Source organism: Staurois parvus, unplaced genomic scaffold (assembly GCF_062004578.1).
Source record: "Staurois parvus isolate SC_StPar_1 unplaced genomic scaffold, SC_StPar_1.0 ptg000925l, whole genome shotgun sequence".
Classification (NCBI taxonomy): domain Eukaryota; kingdom Metazoa; phylum Chordata; class Amphibia; order Anura; family Ranidae; genus Staurois; species Staurois parvus.
Genome location: NW_028318721.1, coordinates 528,959 through 544,766, shown reverse-complemented (window position 1 = coordinate 544,766; position 15,808 = coordinate 528,959). Strand labels below are relative to the sequence as shown.

General features: G+C 44.0%; 1 protein-coding gene across 1 annotated transcript in view; it reads right to left on the bottom strand.

The window, feature by feature from the left end:
• Positions 1–986: 986 nt before the first annotated feature.
• LOC149442003 (uncharacterized) overlaps positions 987–15,808 on the bottom strand; it is a 29,114-nt gene continuing 14,292 nt past the window's right edge. Inside the window, exons 8-9 of the mRNA XM_089656646.1 lie at positions 5,675–5,767; positions 987–2,303 (exon numbers count right to left, since the gene is read on the bottom strand). The gene's annotated coding sequence lies outside the window, so the exon portion shown is untranslated. The remainder of the gene's footprint in view (positions 2,304–5,674; positions 5,768–15,808) is intronic.

The following is a 15,808-nucleotide window of genomic DNA, read 5'->3' as shown; positions in this document are numbered from 1 at the left end:
CTTTTTCTTTCCCTAGTTCCTTAATTCCCTTTCTTTCTTTCTTTCTTTTTCTTTCCTTCTCTCTTTCCTTCTCTCCTTCCTTCCTTCTTTCTTTCCCTTCTTCCTTCTCTCCCTCTTTCCTTCTCTCTCTTCCTCCTTCACTCTAAAATATAATGTTTTGGCTTAACAAAAAAAATTAATGCAACAGTTTGCATCAAGTTTTTTAAGTTATGACAATGTCTGGTGAAATTAAGTTGAAGCAACAAACTACATTGCATTGAGGTAATTAGCTTTTCTGATAGAAATGAATGCATTTTTATTTACCGCCAACTTAATTACTGGCATTATAAACACATGTTTTTAAGTTGAGTACTTAAACATATTAAGTTACTTCAAATAGTTTTTCCAGTTTTTATAAGAAACCTTCAAGTCACATGTACTTAATTGCTACAATTATGAGCAAGTTTTTTAAAGTCAAAAAGCAGTTAAAAATCAAGTTGATCCAAATTGCTTTTCTGTATTGGTTTAAATGAATTAATCAGTTTAGGTTTACACTAGAATGTGTTGCAGAAACCCCGCAATCCATGTGCGTTTCACGCACCACATTCAAATCGCACTGCCCTTGCAATCTGCAGTGGATGTCAGTGCACCCTCAAAACACAGGTTGCAAACACAGTGCATTTGCTGGCACCAGATTGCATGGTACAAAACAAAACATACAATCCGGTGGCACTTTGGTTTCAAAATTGGTGCATGCGTGTCTTTGGTGTGAAGTGGTGTGATTTGAAATCATTCAAAATGAATAGGCTCAAATTGCATTACACTGAACCACATGTGAATTGCACAGGAATGTGTTGCAGTTCCTTTGTGATTCACATGCACTTCATTGTGTGAACCAAGGCTCAACAATACAATTGTTAAACAATTAACATTTTTTGCACACAATAGTTGTGTATTCCAACATAAGTATTAAACAAATATAAATGAACTAGCACTTTATGTTTCAATGTTTTTATTAAGTTTACAGAAAAGTAAAGTACAACAGATGGCATAGTATGTATACATGCGTCCATCATCAACCATAAATACAAAATTACATACCATCTCTTACAAATAAAAATATATACCTATGTGTGATGTCAATTTTGACATAGAGGGAAACAAAATATATTGTACACGATTGAACTCAGTAAGAACAAAGATTTTTATATACCAAAACATTATCCTGAGTATATAATGGCAAGCCTCAGTAACATACCTATAATGTGCATATCTGAATGGGCAATTGCCAGAAAGAAACACAAAGGGCAATCTTATCCTTTAAAAGAAAAAAAGGGAAATATCACTAGTAAGTAATCCAACAAAAGCAGCCATATTAGAAGGTCATGTTGGACCTGAGGTATCAATTACAAGTTATGTTGTTAGAAATTCTTTTTGACCCAAATGGGGTCAAAGAAGCAAAAGGACAAAATGAACAAATGTAAACAAAACCCCAAAAAACATAGAAAAGTGTTAACATCTTGGAGCCACTCTGTTATCCACCAACCTCACAGTTGCGACATTACATAAAAAAGAACAAAAAAAACCCACCAGAGAGACCTTCAAGGAATCCTTGAAGCCTTAGAAGTATATAACCAAACATTCTATAAAGCTGTTATATCAATTTAATTAGGTGTGTGCCAACATTTGTAAAATTACTCAAACTAATTTTTTTCACAACAAAATCAAATCCTTAAAGTTGTACTGATGAATGAGTAAGCACTTTGCATTAAGATTTTTTTAATATTGTCTGTCTGGTGCAGAAACTGTTTCTCTACAAGACCTTTACTATATTGTGCAACAAATTGTGGCAATATAGTGAATCTATTGGAGGATATTTAAAGCTGATATTTTGTGAGCTTTCTTACAACTTGCTATATTCTTTCCGCATTACCCTGTGACAACCATTTTGTGAACTGAAATAAAAGTGAAAAATTTAATTTGAGAACAGTATGACTGTGCTATGGAACACATACATTCTTCAGAAAATACTGTATTTGAGACCCATTACTTTAGCACTGGCTTTCAGTCCATCAAGTTCAAGGAACAGTTTCTGAGACACTTCAAAAGTGTATTTAAATTCTTTTGGATAGCACAGATTCAGAGCATGGGTACAAACCCATCAGCAAAGCACAGCACCTTGGAATATTAAATCCCTCCAGGATTTTGATTCCCTCAACCAGAATGGTTGCTGTCTTGTGGTCATATCCTGAGGTGGGCTGGTTACCGATAATAGCAATTTTCATCACTTGCACGTCAAGGTTTACTTCAAACTCTTCCAAATTCTTGTAAAAGAAATTAAACGAAATGTTAGCTTGTTGAAGGTAATGAATTGGATAATTACCACTGACTTTTTTGTACTATTCTTTTTTTTATTCTATTGTAAAGCTGGCCATACATTGTAGAGTTTTTTTGTACAATTTCTGAACAATCTCGTCTAGATTTACCTCCAACTATGTAGTTTAAGGGCCTGCCTGACTGGATAGAAATTGAAAGTTTTGTTTAGGTTTCACCTCATATATTGTTTTTGGTGAATCTAAAGAAAAATTGAACAATAAGATTGTATAATATATAACCATCAAGGTGGATGAATCATTGGTCTGATGCTGGATCTATCTCCTGCCACTTCTAAGACTGAGAACTGTCTGATCAAAGACCGCTGATCTTTCAGTTCTCAGTCTTCTGTGAGCAGAGAGTGGTGACCGTCCATCACGTTCTACTTTACCCCTCCAGCACTCACTGGAGCGCTGGGCTGTAGAGGGTGCAGACTCTCCGGAGCATGCTGAGAGGTTGAGTCAGATGCTGGTCAGGCATCTGGGTGGATCCCGACCATATCGTTGGGTTCTTTTGGGAGCCTGGACTGGCTATTTGATGTCAGCCAACAGCAGGCTTTAGGCCACTGTCAGCTGAAAACAGGTCACAGGAGTGCAGAATGAACTGTACTCCTCTGATCCATAGAAGAAGTACAGCAAAAAGAGCTTTGGCCATACTGCTTCATTAAGTCTTAAGCAGGCCATAGATTATGCAATTTTCTTTCCTTTTACCACAGGTAGAAAATTGTTTGTTTCCCCCCTCAACCCATTTGGAGTTCATGGGGAAATCCCTCCCGAAGCACTGTTGTGTACTACCAGTGAGGAGCCTTCCTCACCGTCACAACACAAAGATTAGTGTTGCAGGCTATAGCTGGCGGCACTAATCATTTGGGAAAACTTCAGCCAAATTTCGATTAATGTAGGGCCAGCTTTAGACCAGCACACACAAAAACACACACAGTTATTCAAACTAGCTAAATTAACAGGATGCATCAATAACTACAAAGGGGGAAAAACTATGAAATTATTTACACTTTTACAAAAAACAAAAAGCAAAAGCACAAGCATGTTTTTGTTTATCACACAAGTAAAATAGCATAGTTTATAGTATTATAGACTGATATGTTTATATAAATGTTAATGGCTCAACATCAAGCTAATCAAGGCTAATCTAATTGCTGACTTAGGTGCTTTAATTATATCTAGCAATGGCAAAGCAAAATGTGTTTCTAACCTATGTACAGTCACAGGAAAAGTAAATGAACCATTTGAAACTACCTGGTTTTGTACATAAATTGGTCATAAAATGTGATATGATCTTCATCTTAGTCACAAAGATAGACAAACATAATGTACTTAAAGCGGAGTTCCACTCACTCTGTAAAAAAATAAAAGTCAGCAGCTGCAAAACTGTAGCTGTTGACTTTTAAAAAACAGCTACTTACCTGTCCCACGATCCCGCATTGCCCCCGCCGCAGCCTTGTATTACTGGCGCCGGCATCTTTAGTGTGCGAGTAGCGCTGCACTTCCTGAATGGTCCCGTCATCTTCTGGGACCTGTCATGTGTCCCACAAGGAGGGTGGGAGGAAAACTTCCGTTTCCGATCGCCTAGGCAATCGCAGCGGAAGTGGGAGCAGGTACATGTCAAATTTGGGTACCCATTCCCCCCCGCTCCCCAAAGGTGCCAATCCCTAATCTCTTCCATACAGGGCACTTTTACCCCCTTCCTGCCCAGGCCAATTTTCAGGTTTCAGCGCTCTCATACTTTGAATGACAATTGCACGGTCATACAACATTGTACCCACACTAAAATTTTATCACTTTCTTCACACAACTAGAGCTTTCTTTTGGTGGTATTTAATCACCACTGAGGTTTTTATTTTTTGCTAAATTAACAAAAAAAGACCAAAAATTTAGAAAAAAACCCCCAAGTTTTTCTGTTATAAAAGTTTGCAAATAAATAATTGTTCTTCACAAATTTAGGCCAAGATGTATTCTGCTACATGTCTTTGGTGAAAATAACCCAAATTAGTATGTATTTTTTAGTTTGTAGGAAACTTATAGAGTTCACAAACTATGGGATATATCTGAATATTGATCAATCCTGAAGTACTGACGGCCAATCTAATTTCTTGAGGTCCAAGAATGTCAGAACAGTACAGATATCCCCCAAATTACCCCTTTTTTAGACAGTCCAACGTACTTCATAAGAGGCATGGCGAGTTTTTTGAAGTTGTATTTTTTTTGTCATAATTTTTTGGAAAATTAAAAAAATTATTTTCACTATTTTTTTTACATACTGTCATCAGTACAGTACAGCATCATAATATAACTGGCATGGTGTGATCAGGGACATTGACTGGTGACAGTATGAAAAAAAATTATAATTTTTTTTTTAATTTTTAAACATTTTTTTATTATTTTTAATTTTTTATTAAATTTTTTCTTTTTTTTAAGATTTTATTTTCATATTTCACTATGACCAAAGTAGTACAATGTTACCATAGTAACATTGTACTACTTTGGGGAAGTGATCAGTATTTGTTTTTTTTGTCTATACTTGAGACTTCGATGAAGACCGTATTCCGTTTATGACCAATTTTTTGTAGAAAAACATGTAATTCCAAATGGTTTTTACATTTACTTGAGACTGTATATATTGTGTTTTGAGGGTTAATGCCTGTAATTTATTCTGCTGACGAGTTCATGCCTAAAACACATCCTCATTTGCATTAAATGGAAGTTATGTTTTCTCTCAAACTCTGTCTTAGTTTTGAAGTTTTGTCCATAATTACCATTGGTTATCAACAAGAACTCAGGTAACCAAAAGTAAAATTAAAGTAAAAGCTAGCAATATACAGTAATTCATCCTGTGGGTAAAGGACTAGAAAACAAGTTTAGGCAAAACCTTACTAACCTACTCCCACCCCCGTTCCAAGGCTATTCTGTCTACCCTTTAAAGAAAAGATCTGTATATTTAGCTATTCTGAAGCTGCTATGATCCGGTCACATGGTCTCTCCAGTGGTGGCTTCTGTGTACAGAAGAGATTGCCAACAGCTGGAAATGCCTAGATATCACCTGTAGGCTTACAGGCCAGACTGGCTTCAGAATAGGTAAGTATACAGATCTTTTCTTTAGAGGGTTAGATAGATTAGCCTTAGAAGGAGGATTGTAAGTAGGTTTAACCAAGGTTTTGCTGAAGTTTCCACTTTAATTTAAAGTCATTAATAATTAATATCAGCCTAAGTTTAATAATTAAATATTTTACTATTTGAATAAATACAAAAAATATAGACACTGTGTGTTGCAATGTGGATTTAATTTTTGCAAGATATTTACTTACGCCAAACTCCTTGAAAAAGTCTTCCTCCCTCTCTCCAAGGTACACGATAAGGCAGCGGATGGCTACTTCTCTGCGTATTTCAATTGTATTGTGCTAATGAGGAAACAAATGTAAAAAGGATTAGGAGAAAGTCCTTTAAAGTGATTGTAAAGCTATTTTTTTTAAATAACATACATGTTATACTTACCTACTGTGCAATGATTTTGCACAGAACAGCCTTGATCCTCCTCTTCTGGGGTCCTCTGCTGTCACTTCTGGTTTCTCCTTCTTGCTAAATGCCCTTATGTAAAGCTGCTTGCTATGGGTACACTCATACCAGCTGGCTCATGAGTCAAGCTCTGTGCATCCATTGACACATTATTATTATTATTATTATTATACAGTATTTATAAAGCGCCAATAGTTCACTCAGCGCTGTACATTACAAAGGGGGACAGAACATGTGACAGAACAATACCAATACAATGCAAAACATGAGGGGATCGAGGGCCCTGCTCTTTCGAGCTTACAATCTAGAAGGGATGGGATAGTGGTACAGGAGGAGATAGCTGTGGGGGATGGAGTGGTAGGAAGAGTGGAGGAGGTCAGCAAGTTAGCAGGGGGTGAGGTAGGCTTCCCTGAAGAGATGGGTTTTCAGGGTGCGCCTAAAGGAGAGGAGAGTAGGTGATAATCTGATGGGTTTGGGGAAGGGAGTTCCAGAGGATGGGTGACACCCTGGAGAAGTCCTGGAGGCGGGCATGGGAGGAGGAGACAAGGGAACTAGAGAGAAGGAGGTCTTGTGAGGAGCGGAGTATGCGTGCTGGGCGGTACTTGGATATTAGGTCAGTGATGTAGTTCGGGGCAGTATGGTGGACAGCTTTGTACGTCAGTGTTAGGATTTTAAATTTGATCCGTTGCGCAATCGGAAGCCAGTGGAGGGATTGGCAGAGGGGGGTGGCGGAAATGGAGCGGTTGGAAAGGTGAATGAGTCTGGCAGCCGTATTCAGGATCGACTGAAGCGGGGATAGCCAGCGGCGAGGTAGGCCAGTGAGGAGGGAGTTGCAGTAGTCGAGTCATGATATGATGAGGGAGTGGATGAGCTGTTTAGTGGTTTCTGGGGTTAGGAACGTGCGGATTTTGGCGATGTTGCGGAGGTGGAGTCTGCACGAGTTTGTTAAAGATTGGACTTGGGGCTGGAAGGATAGGTTGGAGTCCAGAATGACACCAAGTACTCTGGCCTGCAGAGCGGGTTTGATATTGGCGTTGTTGGATGTGATGTAGAAGTCAATGGGGGGTGGGGTTCGGGCTGGGGGGAAGACAAGGAGCTCGGTTTTGGAGAGATTCAGTTTAAGGAAGTGGAGCGACATCCAATCTGATATGTCGCTCAGTAGGTGTGTGATTTGGGCAGAGACCGAGGGGGTGAGGTGGGGGGTTGAGAGATAGATTTGTGTGTCGTCGGCATAGAGGTGGTAGTTGAAGCCGTGAGAGTGTATGAGTTGGCCAAAGGAGGAGGTGTAGATGGAGAAGAGAAGGGGCCCAAGGACAGAGCCTTGAGGGACCCCAACAGAGAGGGGGAGTGAGGGGGAGGTGGTAGCATTATAGGTAACGCTGAAAGAGCGTTGTGACAGGTAGGATGAGAGCCAGGAGAGAGCAGAATCTCTGAGGCCGAGGGAGTGTAGTATTTTGAGGAGGAGGGGGTGGTCAACTGTGTCGAAGGCCGCAGAGAGGTCAAGGAGTAGGAGCACTGAATAGTGGCCATTAGCTTTGGCGGTTAGAAGATCGTTGGAGAGTTTGAGTAAGGCGGTTTCGGTGGAGTGTAGGGGGCGGAAGCCAGACTGTAGGGGATCGAGGAGGTTGTTGTCGTTGAGGTGAGAGCATAGGCGGGTGTAGACGAGGCGCTCGAGGAGTTTAGATGTAAGTGGGAGCAGGGAGATGGGTCTGAGGTTGTTCGGGTCATTGGGGTCTTTTTGAGGTCTCATTGAGGGCTTTTTAAGTATGGGGGTGATGTGTGCATGCTTCAGTGGGGAGGGGAAAGTGCCGGAGGAGAGGGATAGATTAAAGATGTGGGTGAAGGAGCGAAGGATGGAGGGGGAGGGAGGGAGGGAGGTCGTAGGAATTGTGAGGGGATAGGGTCGAGGGGGCAGGTGGTGAGGCGGGCATCAGAGAGGAACTTGGAGACACATAGAGCATGGCTCAGCCCCACCCCCACTCTCTCCTCAGTGGCTGTGACTGACTGCAACAGTCAATGGCTCTGACTGCCTCTGAGCCAGTGAGGAGAGAAATAGAGAGCAGCAATGCTGCTCTTGGGCTCAGCACTGGATAGAATAGAATTTGGGCTGAGATAAGTATTGGGGGGGGGTATCCCATGCACATGGGTATCCCATGCACAAAAAGTTTTGTTTACTTATCTGCATCACAGTGATTCAAAGTTAAAAGTAGGGCTTTGTTTCCTCAATATACCTAGGTGGATGCAGCATCAGTCCGATGCTGCATCTGTTCCCTGTAGGTTCTAAGGGTGAGAACTCAGTGATCACATGACTGCCGATCGCTAAGTTCTCACAGCTGCTCTGAGCAAAGAGAGATGACTCTCAGTCGCTGCTGTCTGCTCTGCCCCCCAGTGTTCACGGGCTGTGAGGGAACAGCTGGGTCAGGCTCTCAGCGCTTCGATGAGTGGCTGAGCCAGGTGCCACTCCAGACTCTGGGGTGGATCCCAACTTTAAAGTCAGGATCTTTCCCCAGCCTGGACCAGTGTAACGAAAGCCAACAGCAGAGTTCAGCCCACTATCAGCTAATAACTGGTCACAGGAGTGCAGAAAGAACTGCACTTCTGTGATCCACAGGAGAAGTACAGCCAAAAGAGCTTTGGCTGTACTTCTCCTTGAATTTTAATAAAGGTCTGAGTGTGTAAACAGTGACTGCCTGCAGATGGGGAAATCAATATCAAATTAATTTAAAGATAGCAGAACTTTCTTTTACCTGGGTAGCATCAAATAATGCAGGCCAGCGCTCAATGAAATCCTTGATGGCAGGGGCCTCACAAATGACTTCTTGTCTGCGAAGAGAGAATGTCTTGGCCATCTTCTCAGCAACCACCTGGCAATTATCTCTTTTTGTCACTTCGTGTAGGAGGTCCATTCTCTCTTTTTCCAAACTATCATTGGTTTCTCCTTGTGGATGATGAGGTAGGTAGTTCACTTCAGCCTTTTTAGGTTTTTTAACATTTTTGGCAGGTGATCGGTCATGTGCTGGTTTTATCTTGAGTAAGTTCACCTCAATTTCTGGGCATCCAAGACCTCAAAGTTTGGACCTGAAGTTGTTCATTTTGTATTTGAGGCTCTGTATCCATCCATAACATTCATTGAAAGATCCTGGTTCTTTGAGGCAGGGATGTGTTTTGACCAGGGCTTCTGCTACTTGGCTTAGCTGAGCACTTGATGGATAGGCAGTGTACTCATAAATGACCTCCGCTAATCTTCCAAGAATGTCTGGGAGTAGTGAGATGAGATCTTTGGTGCTAAAGAGAATCCCAGACTTACTGAAGTTTTCGTTGCCAGACTGAAGTAGAATCTCTGTACTGTTAGAGAAATGGGGAATTGCAAATTCTGAAGGCCAACCCTTTAATCGCTGGGATGGACTTTCTTTCATTGATTCTGGAGAAACAGACAAAGTGTCATGGGAGGATACCGATGAACAGGCATCATCAGAAGCCTGAAGAGAACCTTCAATGATGCTTGAGATGGAGTCATCTAACAAGGTCAATGTTACTGTAGGGGGTAGCTGGATATACACAACCTTGATAGTGTCCTTATCATTAACGTCAGTTGTTGAGAGCAAGGAGAAAAATTCATTACCGAAATCAGCATCCTTAAAAGGCAAACAGAAATCTGCAGTAAGCCCAAATGTGGTACGAACAACTGATTGAAGTTCTCCAACCGTCTCAGGAATTCCAGATGGTAATGTCAGTTTCTGGACATCATGGTCTGAAAGTATCACTCGTAGATGGACTGGTTGTGACATTGATCAAGCTGTAATGAACACAATGTTCAAAATACTTGTCAGTGCCATAATTTCAAATGATGGTAAACCATGTTGGCACCCTATTAACTTATTCTTTTAAATTGATTTGACAAATCAAGAATATTTTCACAATCTATGGAACATAAATGAAGCGTTTTAGGGTTACAATGCTTTTTCCACTAATAGTGTACGGTGTTAAAGGTAATATATCTGAAAGCTCTGTGTGAGCTAGAACTTTCACAGTGTGCACTTTCTCAAGGATAATACTCCTGAGATGCTCAACTGACCAAGCACTTAAGCATTTCACAATGAATGCAATAGTACCTTTCACAACAGCAATTTGGATCAACTCTCCAAACTCTGTCAGACCACCTCTTGAGCCAAAATCATTCCAACTGCATACTTTGTGCCACAGTAACACACATTGTTGGCTATTTGAATACTTTTATGTCCAGGAAATTTAGCTTTCAGACCTTCCTGGATGTCTTCTACTAGCAGAGTAACATCAACAGTAGACAGTTTTGAGGACTGCAGGGCAGGTTTCACAACACTGGGACCATGCTGGTGATATGCAACCATCAGCTGATGCTTTATGGAAAGTGACAGCAAAATATTTCGAAAACTGTGAGTATGCCTAACAATACGCTTAAAAAACTGTGTTTGGCTTCAAACCGCATAGTCCACAGTAACACCAGTGGACCAAAAGCTCTGATGAGTTGTGGATAATGTTCCAGATAATGATGTTTGGGGATTAGTTTTTCCTGAGGGAAAACCTGGAGAAACCTATGTTTGTGTTCAGAGATTTTACTGTCTAAGTAACAAATAGTCTCCTCTGTGTGAACATGACTTACAACAAGCTCAACTATATCTTTAAGCACTAAAAGGAGTTCCCATGAACACCCTCTGGGATTTTTGTTCCAATTAAGAGGGGCAAGAATTGCAGCAGTGACCAGTTTTCATGAGCGTTCCCTCCAATACTTTTCCGTGTTGAATATTTCAGAGGGAGTTGCTGTGGAGCATCTGTCTTGTCAGACCATTTGAAGGGAAATGTTTTGATGTGTTTGAGTTCATCAAGAACTCTTGATAAACACTTGAAGACACAGGGATAATTGAAGGGGCACTATACCCTCAAACAGATCATGCAGCACATCAGGTGGATAACCTGACAAAACAGTGAAATATTTCAGATTTTCTGTAAGTGCACACTGCTTTTTGACTCCATAGACATGAGTAAAAGCATAATTTTTCTGCACAGTTTGGACATGCATTTCATGCTGTTCTTTGGTTCTAGATTGGAATGTTCCTGTTCTAACTTCTTTCACCTGAAACTCTGACTGCTCACACTGACAAAATCTACAAACATAAGAACTGGAGAAGCTTTCAACCAACCCACCAAGAGAATGGGCCCCAAGATTATCTGCAACAACACTAAAAACTGTTCCTTTGACTCTTTTGCCTAAAGAGGAGACATAGAGGCCCTCCTCCTCCAAAATAAGAAGATCTTTAAGTAGTGGCTCCAGTACAGTACTGTATCCAAATCTTTTCACATCCTCTGCCCTGCAGAACACTGCAAAGAAGATGGATGTAAGTGAAGATCTGAGCAGTGCAGGGACATTAGCCAATACCCAGTACACAGCTGTGATTTTGTGCTTTTTCCTGGATGTGCCCAGAGGATTGCATATCTCAAAGTCATCAATATAGAGAAAAAGAGCAATAGTAGGATTACTGCCAGAAAACAATGTATTTGTTTTATAGTATATGCCGTCAGAAAATGCCCTTTACTGAGTTTCACCATTATTTTGAGCTTCTCCCTCATGCAAGATGAAATCAAGGATCTCTTGATGGTTCAAAATCTAAAGCAGTGATTTCATAATAGAGACATACTGGAAGCTTTTGTTTTCTTCTTTACTGAGTACATACTGTCACGGATCCACGGTCGCCGCCACCAACAGGCGACAATTGCACGACCGCGACTAACAGTAATACGTCACGCCCACGGCGTCAGACCCCAGACCTTCTCAACAAACTCATGACTGAAGGACCGGCCGATCTAAAACCGCGATGTGACGCGCGTAACAAGGCCCCACCCAGCTGCACCCTGCACAGCGATTGTCCAGCTAATGGACTACAATCGGTGCCTGCAGCCTAAATGCGCTTGTTACTGGGTTGGGTTAGTTACGCAACTAACCCTCTACTGCCACCACCGTCGGAGACTGGGAAACTCCCGTTATCAAATATACACTATAATGATTGAAATATTGATCTATATAGCACAGCCTGCGGACCTGTTATACAGAGATATAACAAACAGTAGCGTCTCTTCAAAGGCAGGGATTCGTGAATTGCAAGTAAGCGCTTAGAAACAGTTTAACACTTTCAGAAAGAAAGATTTATTACTAAAAGGGTCAAAACAGGTGCGATAAAATATTTATAAAGAGATGTCACAAAAATATATATATATGTATATAAATACACAGCAAGGAGATAATTAGGAAGAAGATTACAGGGTTAAGTTACTTGCCCATATGCCTGGGTTTGCAGATCCAAGTTGTAGAGCAGGGTAAGTTCTTGATCTCCTTTTGTTACGATGTTGCTGGGAGATCTCTGTGTGTGACAAGCTCTAACTCACTTGTCTCTTCTTAAAAGTCCCTCTCAAAGGGGAGGGGGGCTCTTACTACACGTTTTGGGAGTGGGCAGTGGGAAACTGAATTAAACTACAGCTTCATAATACATGACATGAAACATACGGTTGACCTGAGGAATGTGCAATAACTCTGGTCAGTTTGATAATGTGTGGGCTTACGCCGTTTTGGGTCAATGCTTCCCAGACTGCTGGCCCCACCAGGAATGTTTCTCCTGGGCTGACCCCCACCATCTGTCAGGAGATAACGTTGGTCTCTCAGGACTGGAAAGGGGGGATGTGAGGAATGATCCTGTCAGGAACCATCGCGACGCATGGGGTCTACACATGCGTAGGTGTCTGCCGAGACGTATAGGTGGCAGGGCACTAGGACCCAGGCGTTGGTCTCTCAGGACTGGAAAGGGGGGATGTGAGGAATGATCCAGGAATACCTCAAACAACAGAAGGAACAAGAAAAAGAAGAACTCCGCTTCCAGCTCGGATGAGCTAGTTTGTTACACCTCCCCCTTAAGTGGTGGCCAGGGAGGGAGCTACACGTTCCCTCCTGACGCCACCAACCTCTGCCCAGAGGTTCCTCTTGGGACATCCTGGTACCGCTGTACTGCAGGAGAACCGAATTCCGTCTAAACAGGAAGCCATTCTCTCCGGCAGCACTGCTGGGCCGACCAAGTGAGTGGTCACGGGTGAAGGTAGTAGCGCCTGTGGGCACCGGAACCGGATAAGCGAATTCTGGACCTCGCCTCCCAGTGGTGTCCACAGGTACCTTCATCCAAGATGGACAGTCCTCGCTACCTGCTAGCATCCAGGACACCAGTTCCTCCAGTTTCCTGTCTGCTAGGTCAGTCACAGGTCCAGCTGAGCCATGATCATCGCATCCAGGCGTCTTACCGTAGCCAGCTGTACCCGTGACTGACGTAACCTGCTTTTTGGCCTGGGGAGCAGACCAGGCCTCAACTGCCTCAGTCTCCCCACGCCCAGACCTCTGGGGGTCTCTTCTTACTGACGGGTTCCTAAACTGAACCACTGACATGCCCCTCTGACAGTTACCCTTCTTGACTGTCAGACTGGGCACGGGCGGTTGGTTCCAGACTAGTGACAGGGGCCCAAGTGGCTCTTCCCAGATCAAGTGGACAACTGCACCCAGGTCCACTGCGCATTGTGGGCCATTCCTGACCGCTGGAGTGGCGGTCGGTGCATTCTCAACCCCAACTAGCTTTCCCGTGGACTCAGGCAAGCCACATGGGGTAGTGAAGGCTGCCTCGTCTTGAGCTTGCTGGGTTAGAGAAGGTGGCCCATACTCCTTGCTCAGGTCCATGATGGCAAAACAGTAGGCACCTTCCAGATGCTCCATTACCTCATGGCTCCTGGGCATGGGGTAGGCCACAAACACAGGGCTGGCATTCAGTGTCGCCCAGACTCTAGCTGACCCCTGGATTCCTGACTGTGCCATTCCCTTTGCCTCTGTGGCCCAGTCAACCGGCACCTTCTGAATCCAGACACCATCTATCAAAGCCCTGGGCAGCAGCTCCGGAACCCGGGTGCCAGGGAAGGGTGATTGGGTCTGGGCCCGGCGGCCCTTTTTCTGTAACCCAAGCATCAACCTTCCTTCCACTCGTAATCAAGGCCTGCTGCCTCTGACCTCTGTCTGTCTGCCTGTGAACACACCTTGACAAGAGAGATTAACTGTCAGGCTTTCAGGCTCCCAACCCCCAGTGACTAGGCCAGTCTTTTGTTTATTCTCCCCAGCAGGGGGGTCCACACCTAGCCCTGGACTAAAATTTCCATTTGAATGGCTTTCCAGAGCCTTCTTCCCTGTGGGACTACAAATCTCAGTTAGCTTACCTCTGAAGGTCCTTTGAGACTCACTTTTCTGCTTCTGCTCAGGACACTGGGTCCTGAGATGTCCGGCTTTCCCACAGTTGCAAGTCCCAGCCAGCTTACCTCTGAAGGTCCTTTGGGACTCACTTTTCAGGGCTGCCTGAAGTGGGGAACTACAAGTCCCAGTCAGCTGTGGTGTGCCTTCCTTAGCGTGGCAACTCACAGCTAGCGGGCCTCTGAAGCTCCTTTGGGAATCACTTTTCAGTGCTGCCTGAGGCATGGAACACAACGATCCTCAACAGTCACGTTCATAATATCAATGACACATGAGTTCAATACCTCCCCAGGCAAGGGGATTTCTTCTTGTTCTCCAGCTAATGGAGAATCCTGTAGCCCGACACCATTCCCAGCCCCCTCCCTCTGTCCATCCACCGGTGGCCCAGACATTACCCCAATATCTGTCCACAGTACCTTGGCTGGTCCAGAGAGTTCCAAAGGGCCCTTCCGGGTCTTCTCGGCAGGAGCATAATACGAAACTAGAGTGCCTAGGTCAGCACCCAACAAAACAGGTGTGGGCAGTTCAGCTGAGACCCCCACTTCTCTCATCCCCCTCCCCGCACCCCAATCTAGGAATACCTTTGCACAGGGTATGCGTGAACGGGTCCCCCCAACTCCTGTGAGGGTCAGGAACTTTCCTGGGATGAGGTTCTGTGGCTCAATCAGCTCTGGCCGGATCAAGGTGACTTCTGCCCCGGTGTCCCGGAAACCAGTTGCAGACCGGTTGCCCACGGTAACGGGTTGCAAGTTGGCGGGGGTTACCCGCATCTTCCTGCGAACGAACAGCACAGAAGAAGAGTTGCTGGCCGGCTGGCCAGATGATGTCATCTGCTTCTGCTCAGGACACTGGGTCCTGAGATGTTCGGCTTTCCCACAGGCGAAACATCTGCGGGTGTCAGGCAGGAATGGCTTAGCTCCAAGAGCTGCAGGGTTGGGCGGAGGTGAAGCTTGACTCACCGAAGTAGGAGAGGTTGCTAGGGATGATTTCCCCCCTTTCTAGCTATTTGGAGGAGCCTTGCGAGGTTCAGGCACTCGCGTGCGGACGAAGGTATCTGCCAGGTCTGCTGCAGCTGTAGTAGATGCTGGCTCCCTCTCCAAGACGAACTGTCTGATGTCTGCTGGACAAATGTGCAGGAGTTGATCTCGGATCATGAGATCCTCCAAAGCTTCATAGGAATTAGCTTTCAGTCCCTTAGTCTACTGTCGGAATGTGGTGCGTAAGCGACTTGCCACATCCGTGTAAGAGTCCCCAGGTTCCTTCTGCATGGACCTGAACCGCTTGCGGTACACTTCCGGGGTCATCTGGTACTTCCGGATAATGGCATCTTTTAAAAGTTCATAATCATCATCTTGCCCCTCTGGCAATTCAACAAACGTGTCCAGGGCCTTTCCTCGTAGCCCTGGTGTCAGGTACCGAACCCATTGAGCTTGGGGCACATGGTACTGACGGCACGTTTTTTCAAAGGACAGTAAGTACGTGTCAATGTCACTGTCCTTTTCCATTACTGGAAACTTGGCTGCGCCCACAGAAAGAGTGGCGTCCCTGTGATCTAGGGACCCGAGGTTCTGACCCGCTCGCTGCTGGAGCCTTGCCATCTCCATCTCGTGCCGACGATCAGCTT